Here is a 20,230-nt window from a genome sequence, read left to right as displayed (position 1 = left end):
TTAGGATATTAAGGTAAGGTCAGGATAGGTCAGATTCAGGTTACCTTGGAGTGAATTACGTTTAGGGGATTATTTTAAGGCAAGTTTAGGGTAATTCAACTGTAGTTTTAGGTAAGATGAGAGTGAATTACATTAGTTTAGGGTCATTCAAGACAGAGTAAGGTTACTTTAGGGTGAATTAGTAAATTCAGGCTGCTTATGACAGACTTTCGGCACTTAGGGATCCTTTGTTTTGATCGTTACCAATGGCGCCGATCGATGCTATAGTTTTCCATGTGAAACTGGCCTATGGGGTGGTGGCGGCTGCAGAGGAAGCGAGAGGGGTTGAGAGTGTGTGGCTAATATATTGCTCCACATAATTAATGGAAGCTGAGATTCCGGTGATGTGGACTCCAGCAGCCATTATACCTCCATGGGAGGAACCAACAGACGGAGAGAAGAAACAACTGTGGAAAGGAGAGGAGGAAGAGGAAGGGGATCAGAGAATGAAGGAGGATTAGGCAGAGAACAGATGTAATTAAGAGGAGGTAGTATAACGATAAAGGAGGAGGAGAAACAGGAAAGAATTATTATTGACACTCACCAACTGATTCCTCTGTATCCTCTTCCTCCTCTTCTTCTTCTGGCAGTATCTGCAGATCAAGTGAGGGATTAATAGGCTGTATAAACATTAACATGCTTTTGGAAATAATAAATTCTCTTCACTGTCTAAATTCAACACAACAATAGTTCGCATGCATAAAGTTCATACACAATTGTTTGTAAGCAAATGTTTGTAAGGGATAAAGTTCGTCTGAAAAAAGTACGTACGCTGAAGTTCGTATGGTATAAAGTATGTATGTAAATTATTCGTAACGACAAAAGTTCGTATGGAAAAGTTTTGTATGAAATTGTTCGTAAGCAAAAAGTTTGTACGCAAATTTGCATCAGGGATTAAGTTCATCTGACAAAAATACTTAAGTAAAAGTTCGTTTGCTAAAGTTCGTATGCAGATATTCGTATGGTATAAAGTACGTATGTAAAATATTCGTAACGACAAAAGTTAGTATAGAAAAAAAATCATGTGCAATTATCCGTACGCAAATGTTCGTCAGGGATAAAATTCTTGTGTGTAAAGTAGTACGGACGGAAAAAGTTTGTGAGCATGTTTGTATGGCAATAAGGGCCGCTTTCAGTCGTTTTGTTTGTTTTGATCGTTACCTACGGCGCCGATCGACGCTATAGTTTTCCATGTGAAACTGGCCTATGGGGTAGTGGCGGCTGCAGAGGAAGCAAGGTGTTGAGAGTGTGGTAGGGGCTGGGCTAACCCCGCAGCCGCCACTTCCCCATCGGCCAGTTTTGAGTGGAAATTCTAAAGCGGCGATCATTGGTAACGATCAAAACAAACAAAACGACTGTGAAAGCGGCCCTGAGTTGCTATGGATACTTGCGACACGAAGCTTTTCTATACGAATTTTTGTCCGAAACCCATGAAAATGGGGTGTCGCTAAGAGCCGACCCTGCTGACAACAACCATCACCTCCGCTACCAACAACCAACATCATAACTTTGCACTCTGCCGCCACCGCCCTCATTAATGCAAAATAATACACACTGACAAGATGAGCCACTGCCTCCAGGAATTATTTCAAGACTAAAGATCTTGTCGCCCAGTACCTTAAAAAGTTTCTTACTGGACCAGTTTTTCACCACGGGGAGACCTTTTGGTCCCCCAGTTATGTTAAAAAAATGCACACACACACACACATATCTCTCTCTCTCTCTGTACAAACTATTTCCATGCGTACTTTGGTCCTAGAATCAAACGAACTTTACCATACGAATTATTGCCATACAAAGTTTTTTTCTATTCCATACGAACTTTATCTCTGACGGATGTTTGCGTTTAACAGTTCCGTACGAACATTTGCATACGAACGTTTTCCATACAAACTTTTACGTGTACGAACGTCTTTCTACCGAACATTTGCACGACGAACATTTAAGCTTACGATTTTTTTCCTTTACGATTTTTTCCCATTACGAACTTTTGACATGACGAACTTTATACTCTACGTACTTATGGCAAACGAACTTTATCCTTCGAATTATTGCCAGATGAAGTTTTTCTATACGAACTTTTGTCCGGAACCCGTGTCAGAGAGAGAGAGAGAGAGAGAGAGAGAGAGAGAGAGAGAGAGAGAGAGAGAGAGAGAGAGAGAGAGAGAGAGAGAGAGAGTTATTGAGAGAGAGAGAGAGAGAGAGAGAGAGAGAGAGAGAGAGAGAGAGAGAGAGAGAGAGAGAGAGAGAGAGAGAGAGAATTTATTGAGAGAGAGGATTTATTGAGGAGGGGATTTATTGAGAAGAGAGGATTTATTGAGGAGAGAGAGAGAGAGAGAGAGAGAGAGAGAGAGAGAGAGAGAGAGAGAGAGAGAGAGAGAGAGAGAGGATTTATTGAGGAGATAGAGGGGATTTATTGAGGAGAGAGGGGATTTATTGAGGAGAGAGGGGATTTATTGAGAAGAGAGGATTTATTGAGGAGAGAGGATTTATTGAGGAGAGAGAGGAGATTTATTGAGAGGATTTATTGAGGAGAGAGAGAGAGAGAGAGAGAGAGAGAGAGAGAGAGAGAGAGAGAGAGAGAGAGAGAGAGAGAGAGAGAGGATTTATTGAGGAGAGAGCGAGGATTTATTGAGGATATATATATATAGAGAGAGAGAGAGAGAGAGAGAGAGAGAGAGAGAGAGAGAGAGAGAGAGAGAGGATTTATTGAGAGAGGATTTATTGAGGAGAGAGAGAGGGGATTTATTGAGGAGAGAGAGAGGGGATTTATTGAGGAGAGGATCTATTGAGGAGAGAGAGGAGAGGATTTATTGAGGAGAGAGAGGAGATTTATTGAGAGGATTTATTGAGGAGAGAGAGAGAGAGGATTTATTGAGGAGAGAGAGAGGGGATTTATTGAGGAGAGAGAGAGGGGATTTATTGAGGAGAGAGAGGAGATTTATTGAGAAGAGAGAGGATTTATTGAGGAGAGAGAGAGAGAGAGAGAGAGAGAGAGAGAGAGAGAGAGAGAGAGAGAGAGAGAGAGAGAATTTATTGAGAGAGAGGATTTATTGAGGAGGGGATTTATTGAGAAGAGAGGATTTATTGAGGAGAGAGAGAGAGAGAGAGAGAGAGAGAGAGAGAGAGAGAGAGAGAGAGAGAGAGAGAGAGAGAGAGAGAGAGAGGATTTATTGAGGAGATAGAGGGGATTTATTGAGGAGGGGATTTATTGAGGAGAGAGGGGATTTATTGAGAAGAGAGGATTTATTGAGGAGAGAGGATTTATTGAGGAGAGGAGATTTATTGAGAGGATTTATTGAGGAGGAGATTTATTGAGAGGATTTATTGAGGAGAGAGAGAGAGAGAGAGAGAGAGAGAGAGAGAGAGAGAGAGAGAGAGAGAGAGAGAGAGAAGAGAGGATTTATTGAGGAGAGAGGGGATTTATTGAGGATATATATATATATAGAGAGAGAGAGAGAGAGAGAGAGAGAGAGAGAGAGAGAGAGAGAGAGAGAGAGAGAGAGAGAGAGGATTTATTGAGAGGATTTATTGAGGAGAGAGAGAGGGGATTTATTGAGGAGAGGATTTATTGAGGAGAGAGAGGAGATTTATTGAGAGGATTTATTGAGGAGAGAGAGAGAGAGAGGATTTATTGAGGAGAGAGAGAGGGGATTTATTGAGGAGAGAGAGAGGGGATTTATTGAGGAGAGAGAGGAGATTTATTGAGAAGAGAGAGGATTTATTGAGAAGATTTATTGAGGAGAGAGAGAGAGAGAGAGAGAGAGAGAGAGAGAGAGAGAGAGAGAGAGAGAGAGAGAGAGAGAGAGAGAGAGAGAATTTATTGAGGAGAGGATTTATTGAGGAGAGGGGATTTATTGAGGAGAGGATTTATTGAGGAGAGGGGATTTATTGAGAAGAGAGGATTTATTGAGAGAGAGGAGATTTATTGAGGAGAGTGAGAGAGAGAGAGAGAGAGAATTTATTGAGAGAGAGGATTAATTGAGGAGAGGGGATTTATTGAGAAGAGAGGATTTATTGAGGAGAGAGAGGAGATTTATTGAGAGGATTTATTGAGGAGAGAGAGAGAGAGAGAGAGAGAGAGAGAGAGAGAGAGAGAGAGAGAGAGAGGATGAACAAAATACTATATGATAAATAAGAACATTTAGATAATCTTAATTACCAGGCACACCATGAGGCACTCAACAGGAGAGAGGAAGTCCTCCACCTCTTCAAGCTAACCTCCGCAATGGGTTAAGTAGCTCACTCCTTCAGACACTTCCCTAAGGTATAAAATCTCCTTCAACGAATGTATTTTCCTCCCTTACTGACGTACAGAATCTTCATCCTAAGAGCTGCTATAGAAAGGTTACTAAGGTAGGTATACTTAGATGCCTCACTCCCTCACATCAGATATTTCCAAAGGCCAAAAATGAGGTCAGTTAGGTCTTATTGAATGTTTTGGTAAGTTCAAGGTTCAGAAGAATGGTCACACTACCACCAGGGTCATTAAACTACCCCTGGAAATGCGCAAAACTCATCCGAAAGCCTTCTCAAATATGTGTTTTTCAGGTTCATGGTACAGAAGAAGGGTCACACTACCACCAGGGTCATTAAACTACCCCTGGAAATGCGCAAAACTCATCCGAAAGCCTTCTCAAATGTGCATTTCTTCTGTTCATGGTACAGAAGTCACACTACCAGAAGGGTCATTAAACAACCCCTGGAAATGCCCCAGACTCCTCCGAAAGCCTTGCCATGTATGTGCTGCTGGGTGCAATACAGGCTTAGTCCTCACGCAGGAGCCCAGCCAATGCGAGACTAGACTAGCCGTGCCGTGTGAGGTCAAAGCGTCAAAATACAATTAACCCAGTAGCAGCGATGGGCCAATTTTATGGCTTTACCGTGTAGCAGCGACGGGCCAAATTTTTGCCATGACATAAACCCCCTAAAATAGATGATACATAGGGTCGTATTATTTCGCCGCCCAAGAACATATATTTGACAAGGCTTTCCTCGGAGTTGTGGGTATATCCAGGAGTAGTTTTATGACCCTGGTGGTAGTTTAACCATTCTTCCGCACCGTGAACCTCAAGAAACACTCATTAGAACCCGACTGACCCCCTCTTTGGCCTTTTGAAATAGCTGATGTGGGAAGCAAAAGTGTCTTATGATACCGGGCATAAACTGATCACAAATGCGTTGATATATATTATGAAATGGTTTGCGTGAGTGATGATTTTTTCATTTTTCTCGCTTTGATGGAGGAGTTTTAACCCGAGAAGTTTCTGGTCCCTACAGAGTTTGGGATGAATAACTCTGTAGGGACCCAAGACTTCTCGGGTTGGCCCTGTAAACGGCCCTAAACCGACCTTTGAGGACCCAAACTTCGGTTTAACTCGTAATACTTTGCACAGTCCCAACACTTATTTTTCCCTCTCATGTATTACCTATAGATAACATAGGAGAGGGAGGGAGTCCAACACCCAAACAGACTATTTGAAATGATTATACTGAAGTCGTTTGATCCTAATTCTGTCCTTTCATGGTTTTTTTCTTTATTTCCAGGGGTAGATTTGTGACCTCGATGGTAGTTTGATCCTTCCTCTGTATCATGAACCTAAAAACACAGATTTGCCAAGGTTTTCGTAGGAGTTTTGAACATTTCCAGGAGCAGTTTTGTGGCCTTGGTGGTAGTGTGACCTTTCCTCTGTACCATGAACCTATAGAAACACACATTTGTCAAGGATTTCCTAGGAGTTGTGGGCATTTCCAGGGGTAGTTTTGTGGCCCTGGTGGTAGTGTGACCCTTCCTCTGTACCATGACCCTGATGAAACACACATCTGGCAAGGCCTTCCTAGGAATTGTGGGCATTTCCAGGGGTAGTTTTATAACCTTGGTGCTGGCCTAACCCTTCTTCAGTTGCATGAACCCCACAAAACACTCATTGCAACCCAACTGATCCCCTCTTTAGCCCTTAGAAATAGCTGATGTAAGAAGCAAAACTGTCTTACTATACTGGCCAAAGACATGCCCAAGTTGGTGGCAATGCAGACCCCACAAGACCGCCACAAAGTCATCATTATCCTTGACGGTGAAGGCCTCAGTCATCGTCAAATAGCACAGCCGACTGGTGTGTCTGTCTCTAACGTATGAATGGGTCTGCAGACAACATGTGGTCACAGGCTCCACTAGTGACAGGCCTCAAAGCCTTGCAGCAGATTTTTAACAGTGTAATCACAGCAGGGGTGCATACAATCATTATTAAATAGATACCTATCATCGTCATATATCGTATAGCTATGGTGCAGTATGTGCTTTACGTATTAATTTTGGCAGATATTATAATTCTGTATACTTTTACCGGTAATTATGGTTCTATAGCACCACCTAGAGTTATCATTGACTCAATTAAATAAGGATGAGGTCAGCCCCAGCATTTAAACTGCCTGAGAATGGTCCATGTTATTAAGGATGTACCAATACCAAAATTTTTACCGATACCGATACCCCAATATTTGACTGATACCTATACTTCTGCATTAATTTTTTTATACAATAATTCCAGCAGCTAAAAGGCAATATCAAATGTTAATAAAAAAAAAACACTACTCATTGTTCCCCCATAGAAGGGAAGAAAAAGGAAAGTACATTAGTACTCTTAAAATGTGCCGATACCACCCATAGCGATACATCCCTACATGTTATCAAGGGTTTCTGCACCCAAGCACACACACACACACACACACACACACACACACTTAACATGGCTTTGGTAGGAGTTGTGGGCCTTTCCATGGCTAGTGTTTTGACCCTGGTGGGAGTCTGACAAGGCTTCTGTACCCATAACTCTAAAAACTCCTGAGAACACATTTTCCTCTTTTTTGGCATTTAGTCGGAAGCGTCTCAGAATAGCGATCAATGTCCTGAGTGGAATGGCTGACAAAATAATTGCATCCACACCACAGTCTCATAACAATTGTCAATAATCTCTGTAATGCATTGAGGACCAAATGTCAGTGACTCGGAGCTGAGTTAGTTAGCACCAGAATGACATCTTGCATACGAACAAGCACCCTTACGCTCAAGAATTATCAATTAGTATAGTACGCTTACGTCAACAATGTATTCACAGCATATGAGCAATGCATTATCTTGTCAAGGCTCATCAGTGCACTTGTGATCCTGAGTCACTGGCACCTCTCTCCTTCACTGAGCTTGGGTACACAGGGCTAACACGTAGTTTGGAAAGTTTTGTTTAGTGGGCAGGGGACAGGGGCGTAGGGTATCAGAAAAGCCACCTAATTTTTTCCACTCCACCCGGGAATCGAACCCGGGCTCTCTCAGTTGTGAGCCGAGTGTGCTAACCACTGCTTATCGTGTAGCAGCGACGGGCCAAATTTGTGGCTTATTGTGTAGCAGTGACGGGCCAAATTTGTGGCTTATTGTGTAGCAGCGACGGGCCAAATTTGTGGCTTTACCGTGTAGCAGTGACGGGCCAAATTTGTGCCATGATTTAAACCCCCCAAAACAGATGATACATAATCTGATCACAAATGCTTTGATATATATTATGAAATGGTTTGTGTGAGGGGTGATTTTTTCTCATTTTTCTCGCTTGGAGGGACCATTAAGAAACATGATCCCCGCTGCTACCACCGGGTTAAACCTCTCAAGGTGACACTACCAATGGCTCTGAAGGAATAAGGCACAGGACTTTTATTGCAGAACCTGTACAGGGACCAGAACTGACCACTACATCAATAAAACTACCACTGGTGTCATCAAACTACCCCTGGAAATACCGAGAACTCCAACAAAAGTCTTCTCAAATGAGTGTTTCTCAGGTTCATGGTACAGAACAAGGGTCTCTCTACCACCAGTGTCATAAAACTACCCCTGGAAATGGTGAGAACTCCCACAAAAGTCTTCTCAAAAGTGTGTTTTTTAGGTTCATGGTACAGAAGCAGGGTCACACTACCAGCAGGGTCATCAAACTACCTCTGGAAATGCTGCAAACCTTCATGAAAGCCTCGTCAAACGTGTGTTTCTTAGGTTTATGGTACAGAAGGAGGGTGTCTCTCTACCACCAGGGTCATAAGTGCAGCATACAATAACTAATGAGGGAGTCACCTATATGCCTGATGGAGGTCACAAAATCTGCAGTCAGAACCAGCTTCCCAGGATTCAGAATACCCAGGCAAAGACATTAGTGGCAACAGCTCCATACCATAGTGCCCTGATACTGCCGTATAGCATAGTAAGATACACTCGTAGGACTCGACGGAACTTTTATTAGTATTAGTATTCATTCTATCAGTTATTATTATTCGTATATATTAGTCTGTGCTATAATAGGTCAAGTAAGTTCAGCGCACACAAGTTTTAGCTGGAAATACTTGTGGTTGAGGCTGACATTTTATCCTAGCCATAGAAGTGGACCCATAGTTATGGAGGGATTTTTTCAGGCTCAAAAAGTAGACTTGTACACTATAATTTAGGTCATATCTTCTTCATCTGCTATCTAACTCTACCTGGTATTATAATTTGCTATGTAACTCTACCTGCTACATATTCTATTTGGTATTATAATCTGCTATTGTATTCCAGCATCCATCTTGCTCTCTCGTGGTACAGAGGAGAATTATCTGTGCCATTACCAAGATGGCACGTGCCGCCACCATGCCAGTTAACCTCTGAGGGTGCCACGGCCCTGCTGTCAAGATCCTGAGCCCTAAGGAAAGCTGCGTCAGGGAGCACATCATTCTTTTCCAGGGCTTAATGCTACATGGCCTAAGACTGTACCTTTGGCCACACAGAGGGGAAAACAATGAACGAGGGAGTTGTCTTTACGCCCACTGACTACAAGGAGGCCACAAAATCTCCTGTGGTAATTAGTTTCCCAGGGAATAGTGACTCAACAGGACTTCCTAGACTACAGTGCCCTTGGAATATTAATTCATCACCAAACGCAAGGCACCAGGAACACCCGTCGGAGACTGCCTGCTTCACCTGGGGTATGGGGAAGGGGCAGGTTCATATCATTAAACATTACCACACACGCACACACACTTGACAAGGCTTTCAGTGGAGTCTTTGGCATTTCCAGGGTAGTTTTGTGACCCTGGAACCCATGAACCTAAACACACAGATTTGATATGGCTTTTGTAAAAGTTTTAGGCCTCCCTCTGTACCATGAAGAGAATCACACATTTGACAAGGCTTTCATTCCTAGGGGTAGTTTAATGACTCTGGTGGTGGTTAAACCCTCCCTCTGTACCATGAAGAGAAACACACATTTAACAAAGCTTTCCCAGGGGTAGTTTCATGACCCTGCTGGTAATCTGAACTTTCTTCTGTACCATGAACCTAAAAAACACACCCATTAGAGCTCGATTGATCTCCTTTTTGGCACTGGGAAATAAAGATGTGGGAAGCGAATGCACCTGAGAATAGTGAGCTGAGAGTCTTGGGTTAATATGAAGTTTATGGAAGCCAGGGTCCCTGTTAGTCAGCTAGTTAGTTAGTCAGTTCATTCATGAGTTAACCCCTTGAGTGCAGAAATTCCTATAAGAAGACATCACCAAGCTACAGGAATGGAACAAAAAGTGGCTGCTACAATTCAATGAAGAAAAACGTAAAGTCCTGCACTTGGGAGGGAATATCCAGCACACCAATACCACATGGGAAACACTCCACTATCCACCACAGAGGCAGAGAAAGACCTGGAAGTATATGTTACCAGGCTAACAGTGAAAACCAAATCCATGCCAATCGCAGTAGATGGGTTAAGACGTCTTAGAGGAGCGGAGTACATAGTCGCATTGCCATGGTTAATATTACAGCACAGAGTTTTACAATACTATTCACAACAGATCTTGCTTGGAAAAGTACAGCTTTTGTCAGGGGAGGGGAACCTTTTCAGAGCGAGGGCCAGATGACACTCTCGGGAGCAGTCTGCCGAACCTGCATGGGTTTACGAGTGCCTGACTTTAGTGTTTTGATTCACAAGCAAAAAGTAATCACAAGTTTGGCTTGTGATCGGTGCCCTGGTGCACCCTGTTTGTACAAGTGGAAGACGGTGGCGTGGGTTCCCTTTGTTCGCTGCCAGACCTCAGGGGCGGATGCACCAAGCGTTTACTTCACAGTTTTGTGCCTCACCAACAAAGTGGGATTGACAGAGCTCCTTGCTATCAACTATATGTTGTTAACTGCCTTGAATTTGGCATTCACATAACACTGATGACATCATGAGGAGTGCCAGCAAGGGTATGCTGTCCACTGTGCCAATGTCACCACTCACAAAGCTCGTGTCGCCGATAACTACTGCCGCAGAGGTTTAATAAATGTAAAGGTACTATCATGGATACATATAACTGTCTATAGATTGCGTGTTTCAAGTTGAAATATAACTTTGTGAGAAAGAGAAGCAAATCCCTTCATTAATTGTTGAGATACACGCCTTGACAGGTTGGGATAGCATATCCACCAACGCTGGCTGCTGCACTAGGAAGGGAATGATCACTGGAAAAAGGAGACCTTTTTGTACAAGTGGAAAACGTATAAGTGGGGTGGAGGAACCCAAGGCCCTGGGTTAAAGCGACATAGCTGGATATCAGAATATTGAATTGTAAAAAATATAAAATAAAATAAATAAAATAAAGAAACACATATTTGGCAAGGCTTTCCTAGGAGTCTTTGACATTTCCAGGAGTATAGTTTTATGACCAGGTGGTAGTTTGACCCTTCCTCTGTACCATGAACATGAAGAAACACTCATTAGAACCCGATTGCCCCTCTTTGACCTTCAGAAATACAGAACATAGTTGACATGAGAAGCTAAAGTTTATTATAATACCACTCCCTGGGTATAGTTAATATTGTGTCATCAAAACCCAGATTGAATTCAAACCTCTCCTGCGTCCATCCCACTCTGATTGGGCTCATGTTAACGCCTCCCTGCACTGTGACGCCTTGTTTAAGAGGCCCCCGAGCCAAGAAGGACGGAACAGAGAGGGAGAAAGCTGTTGCTGAGAGGGAGAAAATATAAGAAAGATTTTAATGGAAGCGACCAAGATAGATAATGGAGAGAGAGAGAGAGAGAGAGAGAGAATTACACCCCCGGCAGCCATGGACCCCCCGCACTAAACCAGCCCAACAAGACCGTAAGCTACCTCGTGGGGCCTTTTGCCCATTCAACCCCTAATAGGGGCCAGCCCATGGCCCCCCTAATGAAACAGACCAGCTATAATGTAAGCTATCTAATGGGGGCCTTCTCCCCCTCGACAACTTAACAAAACTACAAAAAAAACATCACACTTTCCCTCCTTATTATAAAAATTCCTTGATTGCTCGTTAACCATTTTAGAAAAAAATAAATTAACACTCACCAATGGGTCCCTCCTGTGTTCCTCGTCTTCTTCCTCCTCCTCCTCTTCTTCGTTTGGTAGTGTCTGCAAATCAAGTTCGGTGTCAATTAACTGTGTAAACATTAACATACTTTTTTTTTACAGTAAACAGTTCAAGAAAAAAAAGAACCAATAATGAAAAAAAGCCCGTCTCTCCTAAAAAATATCATTATAAATTGTGCGCAACAACTTCAGCGTGCGATGGTGTACCCAGTGCAGTCCAGCCCAGTATCACAAGTCTACAACAAAATGACCTGACCTGTCTCCCAAAACCTAGTCCTGATTTGAGTATGTAATGACCTAGCCACCATAGTAACCTGTCCCAAACATTCATAACAGCTTTTCAAACGAGCAGAGTGCGTCGTCATTACGTTCAAGGCTTTATTCAGAAGGTAATTCCTGGTACAGTGAGCAGTATAATCTGACTTACAGTGGACTACTCTGGGGATAGAAAGCAAAGATTCGCACTCGTGGCTTACCCGAACAGGTCCCAACGTTACGTACCACATACCCGTAACCCAGGGGCGGATATGGGGTGACCTCATTCCTCACATGCAAGCAGAAAGTGAATTTTAGTGCAGGCCACTATCATCAGGAAATAAGGGAAGACTTCCTTGCCTTTGTGCACGCCAGGCCTCACCGGTAAAGGTTTAGCCTGGCTCCTTTTGCGCACCGTTGAAGACCTCGGATTGGACATGGCCAAGTGCAGGGGACTTGGTTTCGATGGAGCAAGTGCCATGATGGGAAAATTCAAAGGGTGTGCCGCAGTACTCATGAAGAAGTACACCCTGGCCAAGCCAATCCACTGCTCTGACCACCGGCAGAATCTAGTACTGACGAAGCCGTGACGTCAAGGAAGTGAAGATCGCTCTTCAAACACTGACCGAGGTGTGCAACTTCGTTCATTCTTCAAATATGCACTGTCTCCGCTTCACAGAGGTTGTCAAGCTTACCTCGGCCAAGCGCGAAGAGCTTGTTCCCCTGTGCCCCACCAGGTGGATTGAGAGGCATGACGCAGTGCTGGTTTTTGTTGAATTTCTGCCTGTCATTGATGTTTTTCTCAAGGAAGAACTTGACGCCACCGCTGGGCTCCTTCTCATCGCCATACATGTTCCCCGCTTTCTCGTTGGACTGGTTGTAGTGGAGTGTACATTGGCGCATACTCTCAAGCCAAGCCGAACTCTTCAGAGAAAAGATGGCGACCTGGTGTCAGCCTATGCCCGATTCGTGGCATCGAGACCATTTTTGGCAAGTTCAGAGCAGATGTGGAGAATCATTTCCACGATGTGTTCATGAAAGCGGAAGAGCTTTTGGTAGAGGTGGGGTCATCGCATGACACCATCCCTGTGCCACGACTCTGTGGACGACAGACCCAGCGATCAAATGTTCCGTGCGAGAATGCTGAGGAGTGCTACCGCCGGGCGGTGTACATTCCATTCGTGGACCACGTCTTGGCTGAGTTGAAGAGTCGGTTCGGCGACGACACAGTGCCTGTCGCACTTCGATCAGCTCAAGCAACTCCTCAATGGCCCCGAAACGGATGTTGCGGCTGTGCTTCAAGCGGAGAAGCTCTACGAGCTCGACATGGAATCCCTGACACTCGTGAAGGCACTGGGCATTATCTGTTTTGGTCTTCCAAACTATCAAAGAAGCCCAGGCACACGCCAGCACCAGCGTGTTCCCCAATCTCGCCATTCTCTTGAAAACTCTGTTGACGCTTCCAGTCTCCAACGAGAGGTCTTTCTCAGCATTGAAAAGGCTTAAAACCTATTTGAGGAGTACCGTTGGCCAAGAGCGCCTGAACGGACTTGCCCTCCTCTATGTCCACTATGATATCCCCCCCATTTCAGTCAAGAGAGTGATAAGCAAATTCGTCGAAAAAAAACGCCAACTACTCTTTGCTTAGTGAGGCACTTGTTGAATACTTGGGAATTTATTGTAAATATATTTCTGTACCGTCCTGAAACCCTCACTTAAGGGTAAGGTCAGGATAAGTTAAGGTAAGGTTAGGATATTAAGGTAAGGTCAGGATAGGTCAGATTCAGGTTACCTTGGAGTGAATTACGTTTAGGGGATTATTTTAAGGCAAGTTTAGGGTAATTCAACTGTAGTTTTAGGTAAGATGAGAGTGAATTACATTAGTTTAGGGTCATTCAAGACAGAGTAAGGTTACTTTAGGGTGAATTAGTAAATTCAGGCTGCTTATGACAGACTTTCGGCACTTAGGGATCCTTTGTTTTGATCGTTACCAATGGCGCCGATCGATGCTATAGTTTTCCATGTGAAACTGGCCTATGGGGTGGTGGCGGCTGCAGAGGAAGCGAGATGGGTTGAGAGTGTGTGGCTAATATATTGCTCAACATAATTAATGGAAGCTGAGATTCGGTGATGTGGACTCCAGCAGCCATTATACCTCCATGGGAGGAACCAACAGACGGAGAGAAGAAACAACTGTGGAAAGGAGAGGAGGAAGAGGAAGGGATCAGAGAATGAAGGGAGGATTAGGCAGAGAACAGATGTAATTAAGAGGAGGTAGTATAACGATAAAGGGAGGAGGAGAAACAGGAAAGAATTATTATTGACACTCACCAACTGATTCCTCTGTATCCTCTTCCTCCTCCTCTTCTTCTTCTGGCAGTATCTGCAGATCAAGTGAGGATTAATAGGCTGTATAAACATTAACATGCTTTTGGAAATACTAAATTCTCTTCACTGTATAAATTCAACACAACAATAGTTCGCATGCATAAAGTTCATACACAATTGTTTGTAAGCAAATGTTTGTAAGGGATAAAGTTCGTCTGAAAAAGTACGCACGCTGAAGTTCGTATGGTATAAAGTATGTATGTAAATTATTCGTAACGACAAAAGTTCGTATGGAAAAGTTTTGTATGAAATTGTTCGTAAGCAAAAAGTTTGTACGCAAATTTGCATCAGGGATTAAGTTCATCTGACAAAAATACTTAAGTAAAAGTTCGTTATAAAGTTCGTATGAAGATATTCGTATGTTATAAAGTACGTATGTAAAATATTCGTAACGACAAAAGTTAGTATAGAAAAAAAATCATGTGCAATTATCCGTACGCAAATGTTCGTCAGGGATAAAATTCTTGTGTGTAAAGTAGTACGGACGGAAAAAGTTTGTGAGCATGTTTGTATGGCAATAAGGGCCGCTTTCACAGTCGGTTTGTTTGTTTTGATCGTTACCAAACGGCGCCGATCGACGCTATAGTTTTCCACGTGAAACTGGCCAATGGGGTAGTGGCGGCTGCAGAGGAAGCAAGGTGTTGAGAGTGTGTGGTAGGGTGCGGGCTGGCTAACCCCGCAGCCGCCACTTCCCCATCGGCCAGTTTTGAGTGGAAATTTAAAGCGGCGATCATTGGTAACGATCAAAACAAACAAAACGACTGTGAAAGCGGCCCTGAGTTGCTATGGATACTTGCGACACGAAGCTTTTCTATACGAATTTTTGTCCGAAACCCATGAAAAATGGGGGTGTCGCTAAGAGCCGACCCTGCTGACAACCACCATCACCTCCGCTACCAACAACCAACATCATAACCTTGCACTCTGCCGCCACCGCCCTCATTAACGCAAAATAATACACACTGACAAGATGAGCCACTGCCTCCAGGAATTATTTCAAGACTAAAGATCTTGTCGCCCAGTACCTTAAAAAGTTTCTTACTGGACCAGTTTTTCACCACGGGGAGACCTTTTGGTCCCCCAGTTATGTTAAAAAAATGCACACACACACACACACATTTCTCTCTCTCTCTGTACAAACTATTTCCATGCGTACTTTGGTCCTAGAATCAAACGAACTTTACCATACGAATTATTGCCATACAAAGTTTTTTTCTATTCCATACGAACTTTATCTCTGACGGATATTTGCGTACGAACAGTTGCGTACTAACATTTGCATACGAACGTTTTCCATACAAACTTTTACGTGTACGAACGTCTTTCTACCGAACATTTGCACGACGAACATTTAAGCTTACGATTTTTTTCCTTTACGATTTTTTCCCATTACGAACTTTTGACATGACGAACTTTATACTCTACGTACTTATGGCAAACGAACTTTATCCTTCGAATTTGCCATTGACTGGCCCAACGTGCAAGTCGATCTCAATCTGATTGTTATGCTTCTTCGTCGAGTGTCGCAGTTACTTTACTAGCAATTTTTGTGTCATCAGCAAATTTTGATACTTTGCAAGTGAGCCCATCATCGATATCATTAACATAAATTAAGCAGAGCATGGGGCCAAGCACTGATCCTTGAGGTATGCCGCTTCTGACGTCGAGCCAGTTAGATGTAACACCATTTAGAACTACTCTGTTTCCGCTCAGAGAGCCAGTTCACAAGCCAATTGTGAATGTTACCCGAGATACCGTGCGTCAATAGTTTGCTGAGCAATCGTTGGTGGGGGACCTTATCAAATGCCTTTGAAAATCCAGATATATGATATCTACTGATCTGCTTTCATCGAATACCTCAAAAATATAATGAAAAAAAATCAAGTAAGTTAGTTAAACATGAACGTTTACTACGGAAGCCATGTTGCGAATTATTTATCATATTATTTTCTTCGAAAAATTTCACCATATTGTCGCGAATGATAGTCTCCATTAACTTACAAACAATCGATATCAGGCTAATTGGTCGATAGTTTCCTGGATGAGACTTGTCCCCCTTTTTGAAAATTGGTGTGACATTTGCAAGTTTCCAATCTGACGGAACTTTTCCAGCTGTTAAAGATTTATTGAATATGATGGAATAGATGGGAATGGAATGGAATGGAAGGGAAGAGAAGGGACAGGAAGGGATGGGAATGGAAGGAAGGAAGGGATGGGAATGGAAGGATGGGAAGGAAAGGATTGGATGGGATGGGATGAGAAGGTAAGGATGGGAAGGAAGGGAAGGGATGGGAAGGAAGAGAAGGATGGGAAGGAAGAGAAGGGATGGGAAGGGAAGGGTAGGGAAGGAATGGGAAGGAAAAGGAAGGGATGGAAAGGGAAGGGTTGGGAAAGGAAGGGAAAGGAAGGGAAAGGATTGGATGAGAAGGTAAGGGATGGGAAGGGAAGGGATGGGAAGGGATGAGAAGGATGGGAAGGGAAGAGAAGGGATGGGAAGGGAAGAGAAGGGATGGGATGGGCAGCGAAGACCGGGTTAGGGAAGGAGGAGGGAGGGAAGGAAGGAAGGGAAGTTAAGGGAAGAGAAAGGTTAGGAAGGGGAAGGGATGGAAGGGGAAGAGAAGGGATAGGAAGGGAAGGGATGGAAAGGAAGGCATGGGAAGGGATGGGATGGGAAGAAATGGAGTATGATATTCCCAAACACACACACACACACACACACACATATACACTCACTCACCCACCCAGATACATACATATTCAAAGTGTGTGTGTGTGTGTGTGTGTGTGTGTGTGTTATGCTCCTGAGACTTCCATATAGTTGTGTGTCACTTTCATGAGGTGCTTTTCCTACTAGTGTTTTTAGGGCGAGTCCATTCAAGGCACCTGTGTACCACCCCATACAAGCTCGAAGTCTTGACAAATGTGTGTTTCTTTAGCTTCATGGTACAGAGGAAGGGTCACACTACCACCAGGGTCATAAACTACCCAAGGAGATGCCCCAAACTCCTATGAAAGTCTTGACAAATGTGTGTTTCTTTAGGTTCATGGTACAGAGGAAGGGTCACACTACCTCCAGGGTCATAAAACTACCCAAGGAGATGCCCCAAACTCCTATGAAAGTCTTGACAAATGTGTGTTTCTTTAGCTTCATGGTACAGAGGAAGGGTCACACTACCACCAGGGTCATAAAACTACCCCAGGAAATGCCCACAACTCCTACGAAAGCCTTGTCAAATATGTGTTCTTGGGCGGCGAAATGTCTCATAATACGACCCTAAGAGCCACCTTGCCACCAGGGTCTGACCACCAACTGACTCCAAACCAACCCACTCCTCTCTTTGAACCCAGTCATGATTAGGACCACCCTATATATGGCAGGGACTTCACTATTCTGTACAACCGCTCCCACAACATGTCACGCTTGATGGCAGAGTCCCTTTCATATGACAACTCTGCCCAGCAATGTGACCTGACATTGTACCGAGGGCAGCTGTGTGGCAGGAACTAACAGGAAGGAGAGAAGACTGAGAGCTGGAAATGGAAATAAAAAAGACCGAGAATTTTGCACAAAAGGAACAATTGCAGGAAGAAAATTGGTGCAAGAAGATGAACAAGGAAAATAGTTATAAAGTTAACAACACTCACCATTTGATTCCTGTTTGTCCCATTCATCCTCCTCCTCCTCCTCCTCTTGTTCTTCCTCCTCTTCTTCTTATGTCTGCAAATTAAGTTAGGAATGAGAACTGTATAAACACTGAGTCTTTTTGGGAATAATAAATTCCTTCATGAATTTTAATGTTTATTTTTATGAGAGAGAGAGAGAGAGAGAGAGAGAGAGAGAGAGAGAGAGAGAGAGTGCATTACCTATAGTAACAGTAGTAAAGGTTTATCAAGAGGGCAAGGAGGATGTGGCCAGTGGTCCACCCTGACCCTCAAAGCTAACAGGGAAACAAGACAAAGGAAATATTACCTGAGAACCTAACCTCCCTTATCTATGGCCTCCTGTGACCTACAAAGACTTATTCTATTACAGGGTTTAGACAAGAATTGCTCCGCTCTTTATAATGATTCTAGGACCACAGTACGTATGGAAATAGTTCGCATGCATAAAATTCGTATGCAATTTTTTGTAAGCAAATGTTTGTAAGGGATAAAGTTCGTTTGAAAAAAGTACGTATGCAATTCAATATTATAATAAATAAATAAATAAAAATCACGGGCCGGGGCCAGCCGAAAATTTAGCAGGCAGAAGTATGGGGCCATCCAGTCCCCATTAAAGCTAATGATACATATATGGAAAAAATTAACATCTATATATAGTGAGAGTTATCACCTTCATATCACAGGTAAAACTCCAGAAATACACCCACCAACTACCAGTGACAATGGAGCAGTGCAAAGCCTGCCCCATTTTTACCAAGGCAACCTGACCAAATCTAACCTAACCATTGAGTAAATAGAACGTTAAATGGTAAAAAGCGCTCAAAATAACGGAAAAGATGAGTAAAAAGATGAATTAATCTAACCTAACCACATCTGATTTCTGGAAAAACACGCAAATAGTTAGGGATAAATGTATAAATAATTAGGCTACCCTTTCTTCAATAATCCCTTAATGATAACAAATACTCTAACCTATCACTGCCGCTGCCGATGTCAATGGAGGTGGAATTGGTGGAGTGGACATGGCGGCTGACCCCAATCACTACCATCATCACCACCACCACCATCAACACTACCATCACCATCACCACCATCACTGCCATCACCACCATCACCACCGCTGTCATCACCACCAACACCTGTCACCACCGCCGCCATCACCACCAACACCTGTCACCACCGCCGTCATCACCACTGCCGTCATCACCACTGCCGTCATCACCACCGCTGCCATCACCACCGCCGTCATCACCACCAACACCAGTGACCACCACCACCATCACCACCGCCGTCATCACCACCGCCGTCATCATCACCACCAACACCTGTCACCACTGCCGTCATCACCACCGCCGTTATCACCACCATCACCACCGCCGTCATCACCACCGCCGTCATCACCACCACCACCATCACCACCGCCGTCATCATCACCACCAACACCTGTCACCACTGCCGTCATCACCACCGCCGTTATCACCACCACCACCATCACCACCGCCATCATCATCACCACCAACACCTGTCACCACTGCCGTCATCACCACCGCCGTTATCACCACCACCACCATCACCACCGCCGTCATCACCACCAACACCAGTCACCACCACCACCATCACCACCGCCGTCATCACCACCGCCACCATCACCACCGCCGTTATCACCACCACCACCATTGTCACCACCGCCATCACCATCAACACTCACCACCACCACCGCCATCACCACCGCCGTCACCACCACCACCATCACATGAAACAGATTTTCCAATTTTCCCCTCTTTCCGCGTCCTGATTTCCTGTCCCTGAACACCAAATAAGGGCAAAGGATCCACCTACCTTCCCACACCATGGCGCTTCCTGGCACTTTATAATAACCTGAAAAAACAAGAAAAATACAGCGCTGTGTCGCCACCCTCAACAGACCGCGGGGAAGATGGAGGCCGTGACGTCATCATAGTGTTGGAACTTTAATACACGACAACCTTAGAACTTGACGACGGATAAATAGAGCAAGTTCACTGGTAAAAACACGCTCAAAATAACAGATAAGGGGAGACATATAAGATCAGGTTATGCTATTAAGTATTAACGAAAGGAGAAAACGATACACGAAGGGAAAGTTTGCATCAGTTAAGTCTTCAGAACACTTGAACTCGGGGCATAATAACGTGTTTAAGTGTGCAGGGTGACGTGGGTAAGTGTGGAAAAGTGTACAAAAGTGTGCAGAAGGATATGAGAAGCGAGACAGAGCGGGGAAGGTCAAAATATTAATAATTTTCTCTTCCTTCTCTCTCTCTCTCTCTCTCTCTCTCTCTCTGTCTATCTATCTATCTATCCGTTTATCTGTTTGTCTGTCTCTATCTCTCTGCCTATCTATCTATCTATCCATCTATCACTGTGCAATAACCTCAGTATCTATCGGTCTATTAATATTTGTTATCATGCACTAACCTGTGTCTATCTATCTGTCTATATCTATCTATCTATCTAT

The 20,230-nt window shown here is 43.8% G+C and overlaps 1 long non-coding RNA gene across 2 annotated transcripts; it reads right to left on the bottom strand.

Annotated features, from left to right (window-relative positions):
- Positions 1–8: 8 nt before the first annotated feature.
- Positions 9–20,020, bottom strand: LOC126994162 (uncharacterized). 2 transcript variants are annotated; one of them, XR_007748856.1, is made up of 4 exons: positions 19,576–20,020; positions 17,719–17,791; positions 14,017–14,068; positions 9–446 (listed from the first exon to the last, which is right to left on the bottom strand). It is a non-coding gene; the product is annotated as an uncharacterized LOC126994162 (long non-coding RNA). The 2 variants fall into 2 exon arrangements; XR_007748855.1 differs by lacking the exon at positions 9–446 and adding an exon at positions 11,249–11,472.
- Between the last annotated feature and the right edge of the window lie 210 nt (positions 20,021–20,230).

The sequence above is a fragment of the Eriocheir sinensis genome, unplaced genomic scaffold (assembly GCF_024679095.1).
Source record: "Eriocheir sinensis breed Jianghai 21 unplaced genomic scaffold, ASM2467909v1 Scaffold734, whole genome shotgun sequence".
In the NCBI taxonomy this organism is placed as follows: domain Eukaryota; kingdom Metazoa; phylum Arthropoda; class Malacostraca; order Decapoda; family Varunidae; genus Eriocheir; species Eriocheir sinensis.
The sequence above is the reverse complement of the archived record's forward strand: the minus strand, read 5'-3'. Positions and strand labels throughout refer to the sequence as shown.